Source organism: Oncorhynchus keta, chromosome 25 (genome assembly GCF_023373465.1).
Source record: "Oncorhynchus keta strain PuntledgeMale-10-30-2019 chromosome 25, Oket_V2, whole genome shotgun sequence".
Lineage (NCBI taxonomy): Eukaryota > Metazoa > Chordata > Actinopteri > Salmoniformes > Salmonidae > Oncorhynchus > Oncorhynchus keta.
The window spans coordinates 31,933,424-31,945,663 of record NC_068445.1 but is presented as its reverse complement, the minus strand read 5'-3'; the positions used below and the strand labels follow the sequence as shown (position 1 = coordinate 31,945,663).

The 12,240-nt window shown below is 40.8% G+C and overlaps 1 protein-coding gene across 2 annotated transcripts in view; it reads left to right on the top strand.

Moving 5' to 3' along the window:
• Positions 1-12,240, top strand: part of LOC118373255 (G protein-coupled receptor kinase 5-like) — a 70,098-nt gene that overhangs the window by 36,492 nt on the left and 21,366 nt on the right. The window lies entirely within an intron of this gene.

Genomic DNA, 12,240 nt, shown 5'->3' with positions numbered 1-12,240 from the left:
TTCTATGGCTCTGTTACTCTCTCTGTTTCTCCCTCTCTTTCTTTCCATGGCTCTGTTTCTCTCTTTCTTTCTATGGCTCTGTTTCTCTCTCTTCTATGGCCCTGTTTCTCTTTCTCTCGGTTTCTATGGCTCTGTTTCACTCTTTCTATGGCTCTGTTTCTCTCTCTTCTATGGCCCTGTTTCTCTCTTTCTTTCTATGGCTCTGTTTCTCTCTCTTCTATGGCTCTGTTTCTCTTTCTGTTTCTCGGTTTCTTTCTATGGCTCTGTTACTCTCTCTGTTTCTCCCTCTCCTTCTTTCTATGGCTCTGTTTTCTCTTTCTTTCTATGGCTCTGTTTCTTATTCTCTTTCTTTCTATGGCTCTGTTACTCTCTCTGTTTCTCCCTCTCCTTCTTTCTATGGCTCTGTTTCTCTCTTTCTATGGCTCTGTTTCTTTCTCTTTCTTTCTATGGCTCTGTTTCTCTCTCTGTTTTCTCTTTCTTTCTATGACTCTGTTTTTTCTCTTTCTTTCTATGGCTCTGCTTCTTTCTCTTTCTCTCTTTCTTTCTATGGCTCTGTTTCTCTCTGTTTCTCCCTCTCTTTATTTCCATGGCTCTGTTTCTCTCTTTCTTTCTATGGCTCTGTTTCTCTCTCGGTTTTCTATGGCCCTGTTTCTCTTTCTCTCGGTTTCTATGGCTCTGTATCTCTCTTTCTATGGCTCTGTTTCTCTCTTTCTTTCTATGGCTCTGTTTCTCTCTCTGTTTCTCGCTCTCTTCTTTCTATGGCTCTGTTACTCTCTGTTTCTCCCTCTCCTTCTTTCTTTGGCTCTGTTTCTTTCTCTTTCTCTGTTTCTCTCTCTCTTTTTCTCTGTTTCTCTCTCTGTTTCTCTTTCCCTCTTTCTTTCTATGGCTCCGTTTCTCTCTCTGTTTCTCCCTCCCTCTCTTTCTTTCTATGGCTCTGTTTCTCTCTCTGTTTCTCCCTCTTTCTTTCTATGGCTCTGTTTCTCTCTCGGTTTCTCTCTTTCTATGGCGCTGTTTCTCTCTCTGTTTCTCTCTTTCTATGGCTCTGTTTCTCTTTCTCTCGGTTTCTATGGCTCTATTTCTCTCTCACTCTGTTTCTATGGCTCTGTTTCTCTCTTTCTTTCTATTCTGTCTCTCTCTGTTTCTCTCTCTTTCTTTCTATGGCTCTGTTTCTCTCTTTCTCTCTCCTTCTTTCTATGGCTCTGTTTCTCTCTCTGTTTTCCCTCTCCTTCTTTCTATGGCTCTGTTTCTCTCTGTTTCTCGCTCTCTTCTTTCTATGGCTCTGTTCTTTCTCTCTCTGTTCTCTCTCTTCTTTCTATGGCTCTGTTACTCTTTCTGTTTCTCCCTCCTTCTTTCTATGGCTCTGTTTCTCTTCCTCTTTTTTTATATGGCTCTGTTTCTCTTTCTCTTTCTTTCTATGGCTCTGTTCTCTCCCTGTTTCTCCCTCTCTTCTTTATATGGCTCTGTTTCTCTCTTTCTATGGCTCTGTTTTCTTATTCTCTTTCTTTCTATGGCTCTGTTACTCTCTCTGTTTCTCCCTCTCTCTCTCTCTTTCTATGGCTCTGTTTTCTCTTTCTATGGCTCTGTTTCTCTATTCTCTTTCTTTCTATGGCTCTGTTTCTCTCTCTGTTTCTCTCTTTCTATGGCTCTGTTTTTTTCTCTTTCTTTCTATGGCTCTGTTTCTTTCTCTTTCTCTTTCTTTCTATGGCTCTGTTTTCTCTCTTTCTATGGCTCTGTTTCTCTCTCTTCTATGGCCCTGTTTCTCTCTTTCTTTCTATGGCTCTGTTTCTCTCTCTGTTTCTCTCTCCTTCTTTCTATGGCTCTGTTACTCTTTCTGTTTCTCGCTCTCCTTCTTTCTATGGCTCTGTTCTCTTTCTGTTTCTCCCTCCTTCTTTCTATCTCTGTTTCTTTCTCTTTCTCTCTTTCTATGACTCTGTTTCTTTTCTCTTTCTTTCTATGGCTCTGTTTCTCTCTCTGTTTCTCCTCTCCTTCTTTCTATGGCTCTGTTTCTCTCTTTCTATGGCTCTGTTTCTCTATTCTCTTTCTTTCTATGGCTCTGTTACTCTCTCTGTTTCTCCCTCTCCTTCTTTCTATGGCTCTGTTTCTCTCTTTCTATGGCTCTGTTTCTTATTCTCTTTCTTTCTATGGCTCTGTTACGCTCTCTGTTTCTCTCTTTCTTTCTATGGCTCTGTTTCTTTTTCTCTTTCTTTCTATGGCTCTGTTTCTTTCTCTTTCTCTCTTTCTTTCTATGGCTCTGTTACTCTCTCTGTTTCTCCCTCTCTTTCTTTCTATGGCTCTGTTTCTCTCTCTTCTATGGCCCTGTTTCTCTTTCTCTCGGTTTCTATGGCTCTGTTTCTCTCTTTCTATGGCTCTGTTTCTCTCTTTCTTTCTATGGCTCTGTTTCTCTCTCTTCTATGGCCCTGTTTCTCTCTTTCTTTCTATGGCTATGTTTCTCTTTCTCTCGGTTTCTATGGCTCTGTTTCTCTCTTTCTATGGCTCTGTTTCTCTCTTCTATGGCTCTGTTTCTCTCTCTTATATGGCCCTGTTTCTCTTTCTCTCGGTTTCTATGGCTCTGTTTCTCTCTTTCTATGGCCCTATTTTCTCTTTCTCTTTCTTTCTATGGCTCTGTTTCTCTCTCGGTTTCTCTCTTTCTATGGCTCTGTTTCTCTCTTTCTATGGCTCTGTTTCTCTCTCTGTTTCTCTCTTTCTCTCTCTGTTTCTCTCTTTCTATGGCTCTGTTTCACTCTGTTTCTCTCTCTGTTTCTCTGTTTCACTCTCGGTTTCTCTCTCTGTTTCTCTCTGTTTCTCTCTCTTCTATGGCCCAGTTTCTCTCTTTCTTTCTATGGCTCTGTTTCTCTCTCTCTCGGTTTCTATGGCTCTGTTTCTCTCTTTCTATGGCTCTGTTTCTCTCTTTCTATGGCCCTATTTCTCTTTCTCTTTCTTTCTATGGCTCTGTTTCTCTCTCGGTTTCTCTCTCTGTTTCTCTCTGTTTCTCTCTCTTCTATGGCCCTGTTTCTCTTTCTCTTTCTTTCTATGGCTCTGTTACTCTCTCTCGGTTTCTCTCTCTGTTTCTCTCTGTTTCTCTCTCTTCTATGGCCCTATTTCTCTTTCTCTTTCTTTCTATGGCTCTGTTTCTCTCTCGGTTTCTCTCTCTGTTTCTCTCTGTTTCTCTCTCTTCTATGGCCCTATTTCTCTTTCTCTTTCTTTCTATGGCTCTGTTTCTCTCTGGGTTTCTCTCTTTCTATGGCTCTGTTTCTCTCTTTCTATGGCTCTGTTTCTCTCTCTGTTTCTCTCTTTCTCTCTCTGTTTCTCTCTTTCTATGGCTCTGTTTCTCTCTCAGTTTTTCTCTTTCTATGGCTCTGTTTCTCTCTGTTTCTCCCTCTCTTTCTTTCCATGGCTCTGTTTCTCTCTTTCTTTCTCTCTGTTTCTCTCTTTCTATGGCTCTGTTTCTCTCTCTTTCTATGGCTCTGTTTCTCTCTGTTTCTTCTTTCTATGGCTCTGTTACTCTCTCTGTTTCTCGCTCTCCTTCTTTCTATGGCTCTGTTACTCTTTCTGTTTCTCACTCTCCTTCTTTCTATGGCTCTGTTACTCTTTCTGTTTCTCCCTCCTTCTTTCTATGGCTCTGTTTCTTTCTCTTTCTCTCTTTCTATGGCTCTGTTTCTTTTTCTCTTTCTTTCTATGGCTCTGTTACTCTCTCTGTTTCTCCCTCTCCTTCTTTCTATGGCTCTGTTTCTCTCTTTCTATGGCTCTGTTTCTTATTCTCTTTCTTTCTATGGCTCTGTTACTCTCTCTGTTTCTCCCTCTCCTTCTTTCTATGGCTCTGTTTCTCTCTTTCTATGGCTCTGTTTCTTATTCTCTTTCTTTCTATGGCTCTGTTACGCTCTCTGTTTCTCTCTTTCTTTCTATGGCTCTGTTTCTTTTTCTCTTTCTTTCTATGGCTCTGTTTCTTTCTCTTTCTCTCTTTCTTTCTATGGCTCTGTTTTCTCTCTCTGTTTCTCTCCTCTCTTTCTTTCCATGGCTCTGTTTCTCTCTTTCTTTCTATGGCTCTGTTTCTCTCTCTTCTATGGCCCTGTTTCTCTTTCTCTCTGTTTCTCTCTGTTTCTTCTTTCTATGGCTCTGTTTCTCTTTCTTTCTATGGCTCTGTTTCTCTCTTTCTTTCTATGGCTCTGTTTTCTCTCTTCTATGGCCCTGTTTTCTCTCTTTCTTTCTATGGCTCTGTTTCTCTCTTTCTCTCGGTTTCTATGGCTCTGTTTCTCTCTTTCTATGGCTCTGTTTCTCTCTTCTATTCTCTGTTTCTCTCTCTTATATGGCTCTGTTTCTCTCTGTTTCTCTTTTTCTCGGTTTCTATGGCTCTGTTTCTCTCTTTCTATGGCTCTGTTTCTCTGTTTTCTCTTTCTTTCTATGGCTCTGTTTCTCTCTCTGTTTCTCTCTTTCTATGGCTCTGTTTCTCTCTTTCTATGGCTCTGTTTCTTTTCTGTTTCTCTCTTTTCTCTCTGGTTCTCTCTTTCTATGGCTCTGTTTCTCTGTTTCTCTCTCTGTTTCTCTGTTTCACTCTCGGTTTCTCTCTCTGTTTCTCTCTGTTTCTCTCTCTTCTATGGCCCTGTTTCTCTCTTTCTTTCTATGGCTCTGTTTCTCTCTCTCTCGGTTTCTATGGCTCTGTTTCTCTCTTTCTATGGCTCTGTTTCTCTCTTTCTATTTCCCTATTTCTCTTTCTCTTTCTTTCTATGGCTCTGTTTCTCTCTCGGTTTCTCTCTCTGTTTCTCTCTGTTTCTCTCTCTTCTATGGCCCTGTTTCTCTTTCTCTTTCTTTCTATGGCTCTGTTTCTCTCTCGGTTTCTCTCTCTGTTTCTCTCTGTTTCTCTCTCTTCTATGGCCCTATTTCTCTTTCTCTTTCTTTCTATGGCTCTGTTTCTCTCTCGGTTTCTCTCTCTGTTTCTCTCTGTTTCTCTCTCTTCTATGGCCCTATTTCTCTCTCTCTTTCTTTCTATGGCTCTGTTTCTCTCTCGGTTTCTCTCTCTGTTTCTCTCTGTTTCTCTCTCTTCTATGGCTCTATTTCTCTTTCTCTTCTTTCTATGGCTCTGTTTCTCTCTCTCGGTTTCTCTCTCTGTTTCTCTCTCTTTCTCTCTCTTCTATGGCTCTATTTCTCTTTCTCTTTCTTTCTATGGCTCTGTTACTCTCTCTGTTTCTCCCTCTCTTTCTTTCCATGGCTCTGTTTCTCTCTTTCTTTCTCTCTCTGTTTTTCTCTTCTATGGCTCTGTTTCTCTTTCTCTCGGTTTCTATGGCTCTGTTTTCTCTCTTTTCTATGGCTCTGTTTCTCTCTTTCTATGGCTCTGTTTCTCTCTTTCTTTCTATGGCTCTGTTTTACTCTCTCTGTTTCTCTCTCCTTCTTTCTATGGCTCTGTTACTCTTTTTCTGTTTCTCGCTCTCCTTCTTTCTATGGCTCTGTTACTCTCTCTGTTTCTCCTCTTTCTTTCTATGGCTCTGTTTCTTTCTCTTTCTCTCTTTCTTTCTATGGCTCTGTTTCTTTTCTCTTTCTTTCTATCTCTGTTTCTCTCTTGTTTCTCTGTCTCCTTCTTTCTTTTTGGCTCTGTTTCTCTCTTTCTATGGCTCTGTTTCTTCTCTCTTTCTTTCTATGGCTCTGTTACTCTCTCTGTTTCTCCCTCTCCTCTTTCTATGGCTCTGTTTCTCTCTTTCTATGGCTCTGTTTCTCTCTTTCTATGGCTCTATTTCTCTTTCTCTTTCTTTCTATGGCTCTGTTTCTCTCTCTGTTTCTCTCTCTGTTTCTCTCTGTTTCTCTCTGTTTCTATGGCCCTGTTTCTCTTTCTCTTTCTTTCTATGGCTCTGTTTCTCTCTCGGTTTCTCTCTCTGTTTCTCTCTGTTTTCTCTCTTCTATGGCCCTATTTCTCTTTCTCTCTTTCTTTCTATGGCTCTGTTTTTCTTTCTCTTTCTTTCTATGGCTCTGTTTCTCTCTCGGTTTCTCTCTCTGTTTTCTCTCTGTTTCTCTCTCTTCTATGGCTCTATTTCTCTTTCTGTCTTTCTATGGCTCTGTTTCTCTCTCGGTTTTCTCTCTGTTTCTATCTCTGTTTCTTCTCTTCTATGGCTCTATTTCTCTGTTTTCTCTTTCTTTCTATGGCTCTGTTACTCTCTCTGTTTCTCCCTCTCTTTCTTTCCATGGCTCTGTTTCTCTCTTTCTTTCTATGGCTCTGTTTCTCTCTCTTCTATGGCCCTGTTTCTCTCTTTCTTTCTATGGCTCTGTTACTCTCTCTGTTTCTCGCTCTCCTTCTTTCTATGGCTCTGTTACTCTTTCTGTTTCTCGCTCTCCTTCTTTCTATGGCTCTGTTACTCTTTCTGTTTCTCCCTCCTTCTTTCTATGGCTCTGTTTCTTTCTCTTTCTCTCTTTCTTTCTATGGCTCTGTTTCTTTTTCTCTTTCTTTCTATGGCTCTGTTTCTTTCTCTGTTTCTCCCTCTTTCTTTCTATGGCTCTGTTTCTCTCTTTCTATGGCTCTGTTTCTTATTCTCTTTCTTTCTATGGCTCTGTTACTCTCTCTGTTTCTCCCTCTCCTTCTTTCTATGGCTCTGTTTCTCTCTTTCTATGGCTCTGTTTCTTATTCTCTTTCTTTCTATGGCTCTGTTACGCTCTCTGTTTCTCTCTTTCTTTCTATGGCTCTGTTTCTTTTTCTCTTTCTTTCTATGGCTCTGTTTCTTTCTCTTTCTCTCTTTCTTTCTATGGCTCTGTTTCTCTCTCTGTTTCTCCCTCTCTTTCTTTCTATGGCTCTGTTTCTCTCTCTTCTATGGCCCTGTTTCTCTTTCTCTCGGTTTCTATGGCTCTGTTTCTCTCTTTCTTTCTATGGCTCTGTTTCTCTCTCTTCTATGGCCCTGTTTCTCTCTTTCTTTCTATGGCTCTGTTTCTCTTTCTCTCGGTTTCTATGGCTCTGTTTCTCTCTTTCTATGGCTCTGTTTCTCTCTTCTATGGCTCTGTTTCTCTCTCTTATATGGCCCTGTTTCTCTTTCTCTCGGTTTCTATGGCTCTGTTTCTCTCTTTCTATGGCTCTGTTTCTCTCTTTCTATGGCCCTATTTCTCTTTCTCTTTCTTTCTATGGCTCTGTTTCTCTCTCTGTTTCTCTCTTTCTGTTTCTCTCTCTCTCTTTCTATGGCTCTGTTTCTCTCTCTGTTTCTCTCTCTCTCTCTTTCTATGGCTCTGTTTCTCTCTCTGTTTCTCCCTCTCTTTCTTTCTATGGCTCTGTTTCTTTCTCTTTCTCTGTTTCTCTCTCTCTGTTTCTCTCTTTCTTTCTATGGCTCTGTTTTCTCTCTTTCTTTCTATGGCTCTGTTACTCTCTCTCTCGGTTTCTATGGCTCTGTTTCTCTCTTTCTATGGCTCTGTTTCTCTCTTTCTATGGCCCTATTTCTCTTTTCTTTCTTTCTATGGCTCTGTTTCTCTCTCTGTTTCTCTCTCTGTTTCTCTCTGTTTCTCTCTTTCTATGGCCCTGTTTCTCTTTCTCTTTCTTTCTATGGCTCTGTTTCTCTCTCGGTTTCTCTCTCTGTTTCTCTCTGTTTCTCTCTCTTCTCCTTTTCTCTTTCTCTTTCTTTCTATGGCTCTGTTTCTCTCTCTGTTTCTCTCTCTGTTTCTCTCTGTTTCTCTCTTTCTATGGCTCTGTTTTCTCTCTCTCTTTCTTTCTATGGCTCTGTTTCTCTCTCTGTTTCTCTCTGTTTCTCTCTTTCTATGGCTCTGTTTCTCTTTCTGTTTCTTTCTCTGGCTCTGTTTTCTCTCGGTTTCTCTCTCTGTTTCTCTCTGTTTCTGTTTCTTCTATGGCTCTGTTTCTCTCTCTCTTTCTTTCTATGGCTCTGTTCTCTCTCTGTTTCTCTCTCTTTCTTTCCATGGCTCTGTTTCTCTCTTTCTTTCTATGGCTCTGTTTCTCTCTCTTCTATGGCCTCTGTTTCTTTCTCTCTCTGTTTCTATCTCTCTGTTTCTCTCTTACTATGGCTCTGTTTTCTCTCTTCTATGGCTCTGTTTCTCTCTTTCTTTCTATGGCTCTGTTTCTCTCTCTCTGTTTCTCTCTCTCTTCTTTCTATGGCTCTGTTTACTCTTTCTGTTTCTCGCTCTCTTCTTTCTATGGCTCTGTTCTCTTTCTGTTTCTCCCTCTTTCTTTCTATGGCTCTGTTTCTTTCTCTTTCTCTCTTTCTTTCTATGGCTCTGTTTCTTTTTCTCTTTCTTTCTATGGCTCTGTTTCTCTCTCTGTTTCTCTCTCTCTTTCTTTCTTTGGCTCTGTTTTTCTCTCTTTCTATGGCTCTGTTTTCTTATTCTCTGTTTCTTTCTATGGCTCTGTTCTCTCTCTGTTTCTCCTCTCTCCTTCTTTCTATCTCTGTTTCTCTCTTTCTATGGCTCTGTTTCTCTCTTTCTTTATTTCTCTTTCTCTTTCTTTCTATGGCTCTGTTTCTCTCTCTGTTTCTCTTCTGTTTCTCTCTTTTTCTCTCTTTCTCTGGCTCTGTTTCTCTTTCTCTTTCTTTCTATGGCTCTGTTTCTCTCTCTGTTTCTCTCTCTGTTTCTCTCTGTTTCTCTCTCTTCTTCTGGCCCTATTTCTCTTTCTCTCTTTCTTTCTATGGCTCTGTTTCTTTTTCTCTTTCTTTCTATGGCTCTGTTTCTCTCTCTTTCTTTCTGTTTCTCTCTGTTTCTCTCTTCTATGTTTCTGTTTCTCTTCTCTTTTCTTTCTATGGCTCTGTTTCTCTCTCGGTTTCTCTCTCTTTCTTTCTATGGCTCTGTTTCTCTCTTTCTATGGCTCTGTTTCTTATTCTCTTTCTTTCTATGGCTCTGTTACTCTCTCTGTTTCTCCCTCTCTTTCTTTCTATGGCTCTGTTTTTCTGTTTCTCTCTTTCTATGGCTCTGTTTCTTATTTCTTTCTTTCTATGGCTCTGTTTCTCTCTGTTTTCTCTCTTTCTTTCTATGGCTCTGTTTCTTTTTCTCTTTCTTTCTATGGCTCTTTCTCTCTCTCTTTCTCTCTTTCTTTCTATGGCTCTGTTACTCTCTCTGTTTCTCCCTCTCTTTCTTTCCATGGCTCTGTTTCTCCTCTTTCTTTCTATGGCTCTGTTTCTCTCTCTTCTATCTTTCTGTTTCTCTTTCTCTCTTTCTATTTCTCTGTTTCTCTCTTTCTATGGCTCTGTTTCTCTCTTTCTTTCTATGGCTCTGTTTCTCTCTCTTCTGGCCCTGTTTCTCTCTTTCTTTCTATGGCTCTGTTTCTATTCTCTCTCGGTTTCTATGGCTCTGTTTTCTCTTTCTATGGCTCTGTTTTCTCTTCTATGGCTCTGTTTCTCTCTCTTTTGGCCCTCTTTCTCTTTCTCTCTCTGTTTCTATGGCTCTGTTTCTCTCTTTCTATGGCTCTGTTTCTTTCTCTTTCTTTCTATGGCTCTGTTTCTCTCTCTGTTTCTCTCTTTCTATGGCTCTGTTTTCTCTTTCTATGGCTCTGTTTCTTCTCTGTTTCTCTCTTTCTTTTTCTCTCTCTGGTTCTCTCTTTCTATGGCTCTGTTTTCTCTTTCTTTCTCTCTCTGTTTCTCTCTTTCTATGGCTCTGTTTTCTCTCTGTTTCTCTCTCTGTTTCTCTCTGTTTCTCTCTCTTCTATGGCCTCTGTTTCTCTCTTTCTTTCTATGGCTCTGTTTCTCTCTTTCTATGGCTCTGTTTTCTCTCTTTCTTTCTATGGCTCTGTTTCTCTTTCTCTTTCTTTCTATGGCTCTATTTTCTCTCTGTTTCTCTCTCTGTTTCTCTCTGTTTTTCTCTGTCTCTTCTATGTTTCTCTGTTTCTCTTTCTCTTTATTTCTATTGCTCTGTTTCTCTCTCGGTTTCTCTCTCTGTTTCTCTCTGTTTCTCTCTTCTATGGCCCTATTTCTCTTTCTCTTTCTTTCTATGGCTCTGTTTCTCTCTCGGTTTCTCTCTCTGTTTCTCTCTGTTTCTCTCTCGGTTTCTCTCTTTCTATGGCTCTGTTTCTCTCTTTCTATGGCTCTGTTTCTCTCTCTGTTTCTCTTTCTCTCTCTGTTTCTCTCTTTCTATGGCTCTGTTTCACTCTCGGTTTCTGTCTCTGTTTCTCTCTGTTTCTCTCTTTCTATGGCTCTGTTTCTCTCTCAGTTTTTCTCTTTCTATGGCTCTGTTTCTCTTTTTCTCGGTTTCTATGGCTCTGTTTCTCTTTTTCTCGGTTTCTATGGCTCTGTTTCTCTTTTTCTCGGTTTCTATGGCTCTGTTTCTCTTTTTCTCGGTTTCTATGGCTCTATTTCTCTCTCACTGTTTCTATGGCTCTGTTTCTCTCTCTCTCTCTGTTTCTTTCTATGGCTCTGCTAATCTCTCTCTGTTTCTCTCTCTCTGTTTCTCTCTCTCTGTTTCTTTCTCTCGCTCTGTTTCTCTCGCTCTGTTTCTCTCGCTCTGTTTCTCTCTCTCTGTTTCTCTCTCTCTGTTTCTCTGGCTCTGTTTCTCTCTCTCTTTCTCTCTCTCTCTTTCTTTCTATGGCTCTGTTTCTCTGTTTCTCTCTGTTTCTCTCTCTCTGTTTCTCTCTCTCTCTCTTTCTATGGCTCTGTTTCTCTCTCTCTTTCTTTCTTCTCTGTTTCTCTGTTTCTCTCTGTTTCTCTTTCTCTGTTTCTCTCTCTCTGTTTTCTCTCTTTCTTTCTATGGCTCTGTTTCTCTCTCTGTTTCTCTTTCCCTCTTTCTTTCTATGGCTCTGTTACTCTCTCTGTTTTCTCTCTGTTTCTCTCTCTGTTTCTCTCTCTGTTTCTCTCTCTCTTTCTTTCTATGGCTCTGTTTCTCTGTTTCTCTCTGTTTCTCTCTGTTCTCTCTGTTTCTCTCTCTCTGTTTCTCTCTCTCTGTTTCTCTCTCTCTGTTTCTCTCTGTGTTTCTTTCTCTGGCTCTGTTTCTCTCTCTCTCTGTTTCTCTCTCTCTGTTTCTCTCTCTCTCTGTTTCTCTCTCTCTCTGTTTCTCTCTCTCTCTGTTTCTTTCTCTGGCTCTGTTTCTCTTTTTCTGTTTCTCTCTCTCTGTTTCTCTCTGTTTCTCTCTCTCTGTTTCTCTCTCTCTGTTTCTTTATATGACTCTGTTTCTCTCTGTCTGTGTCTCAGAGCAGAGTAGATCACTCTAGAGTGTGCCACAGCCCGGGTCAGGAGAGAAACTCTAGACGTGTGTGTGTGTGTGTGTGTGTGTGTGTGTGTGTGTGTGTGTGTGTGTGTGTGTGTGTGTGTGTGTGTGTGTGTGTGTGTGTGTGTGTGTGTGTGTTTGTTTGTTTGTTTGTTGGAAAGCTGATGATGCTGGTCTGACACACTGTGACACTCCAGGACCTCATGGAATCCTGCCGTGTTGACTATGTGGTTGCCAGGCAATGCAGGATTACATATGGAGTATAGAGAGTGTCTGTTAACAACAGATTGTGGGTTAAAGAGGGTGTGTGCGTGTGTGTGTGTGTGTGTTTCAGGGCAGGTGGGCTAGTGGAGAGTCTTGCGTAATGGGGATTGAGAGGAGAGAGAATGATCAGGGAGTGAAGGATTATCACCGATGCCCAGAACAGCTGACCTACTCACCTGGAGACTATCCCCCGGTCCTAGCAATGCCCAGGTCAGCTGACCTACTCACCTCGAGACTATCTCCCGGTCCTAGCAATGCCCAAATCAGCTGACCTGCTCTCCTCTAGACTATCCTCCAGCCCTAGCAATGCTGAACCACACTCAATACTCTCACACTCGTGGCTGATATATGATTGATTGATTGTTGTACACCAATGGCGAAGGGGCATAAAGATGGCGGTCCCCATGTACTTACTACAAATGCCTTGTTTGTTCAGATCGCCGTGTTGTACATTGCTCTCCGTTACTCTTTTTTTGTATGGGCATTACCTCAGTTTACATGATCCTGATTCTAGCTCCAAGACAAGAATTTGAAAAAATGAACAAGTAGATTGTGCTGATTTACTGGAACATTGAACCATGTTGCACGCAGTAGGATAGAAACTCTGAATAGTGCTAAAATAATTATTTATTGGTGTTTTACCCAATAAATGACTGGTAGTTTATCTATATAGCGTGTGCGACTCTCTTCATTTTATTTTTATAGTGCTAAAACAATGACATCATATCTGAATTTCTCCATCTGTATACACCTTCACAACCGTTGGTGCCCAGCCGTATGGGCTTAGAAGACATCAAATCAAGAATGTGTGCTGTGCACAAAGCACATGTTTGATTCAGAGGGTTAAATGCGGTAGACACATTTCAGTTGAATGCATTC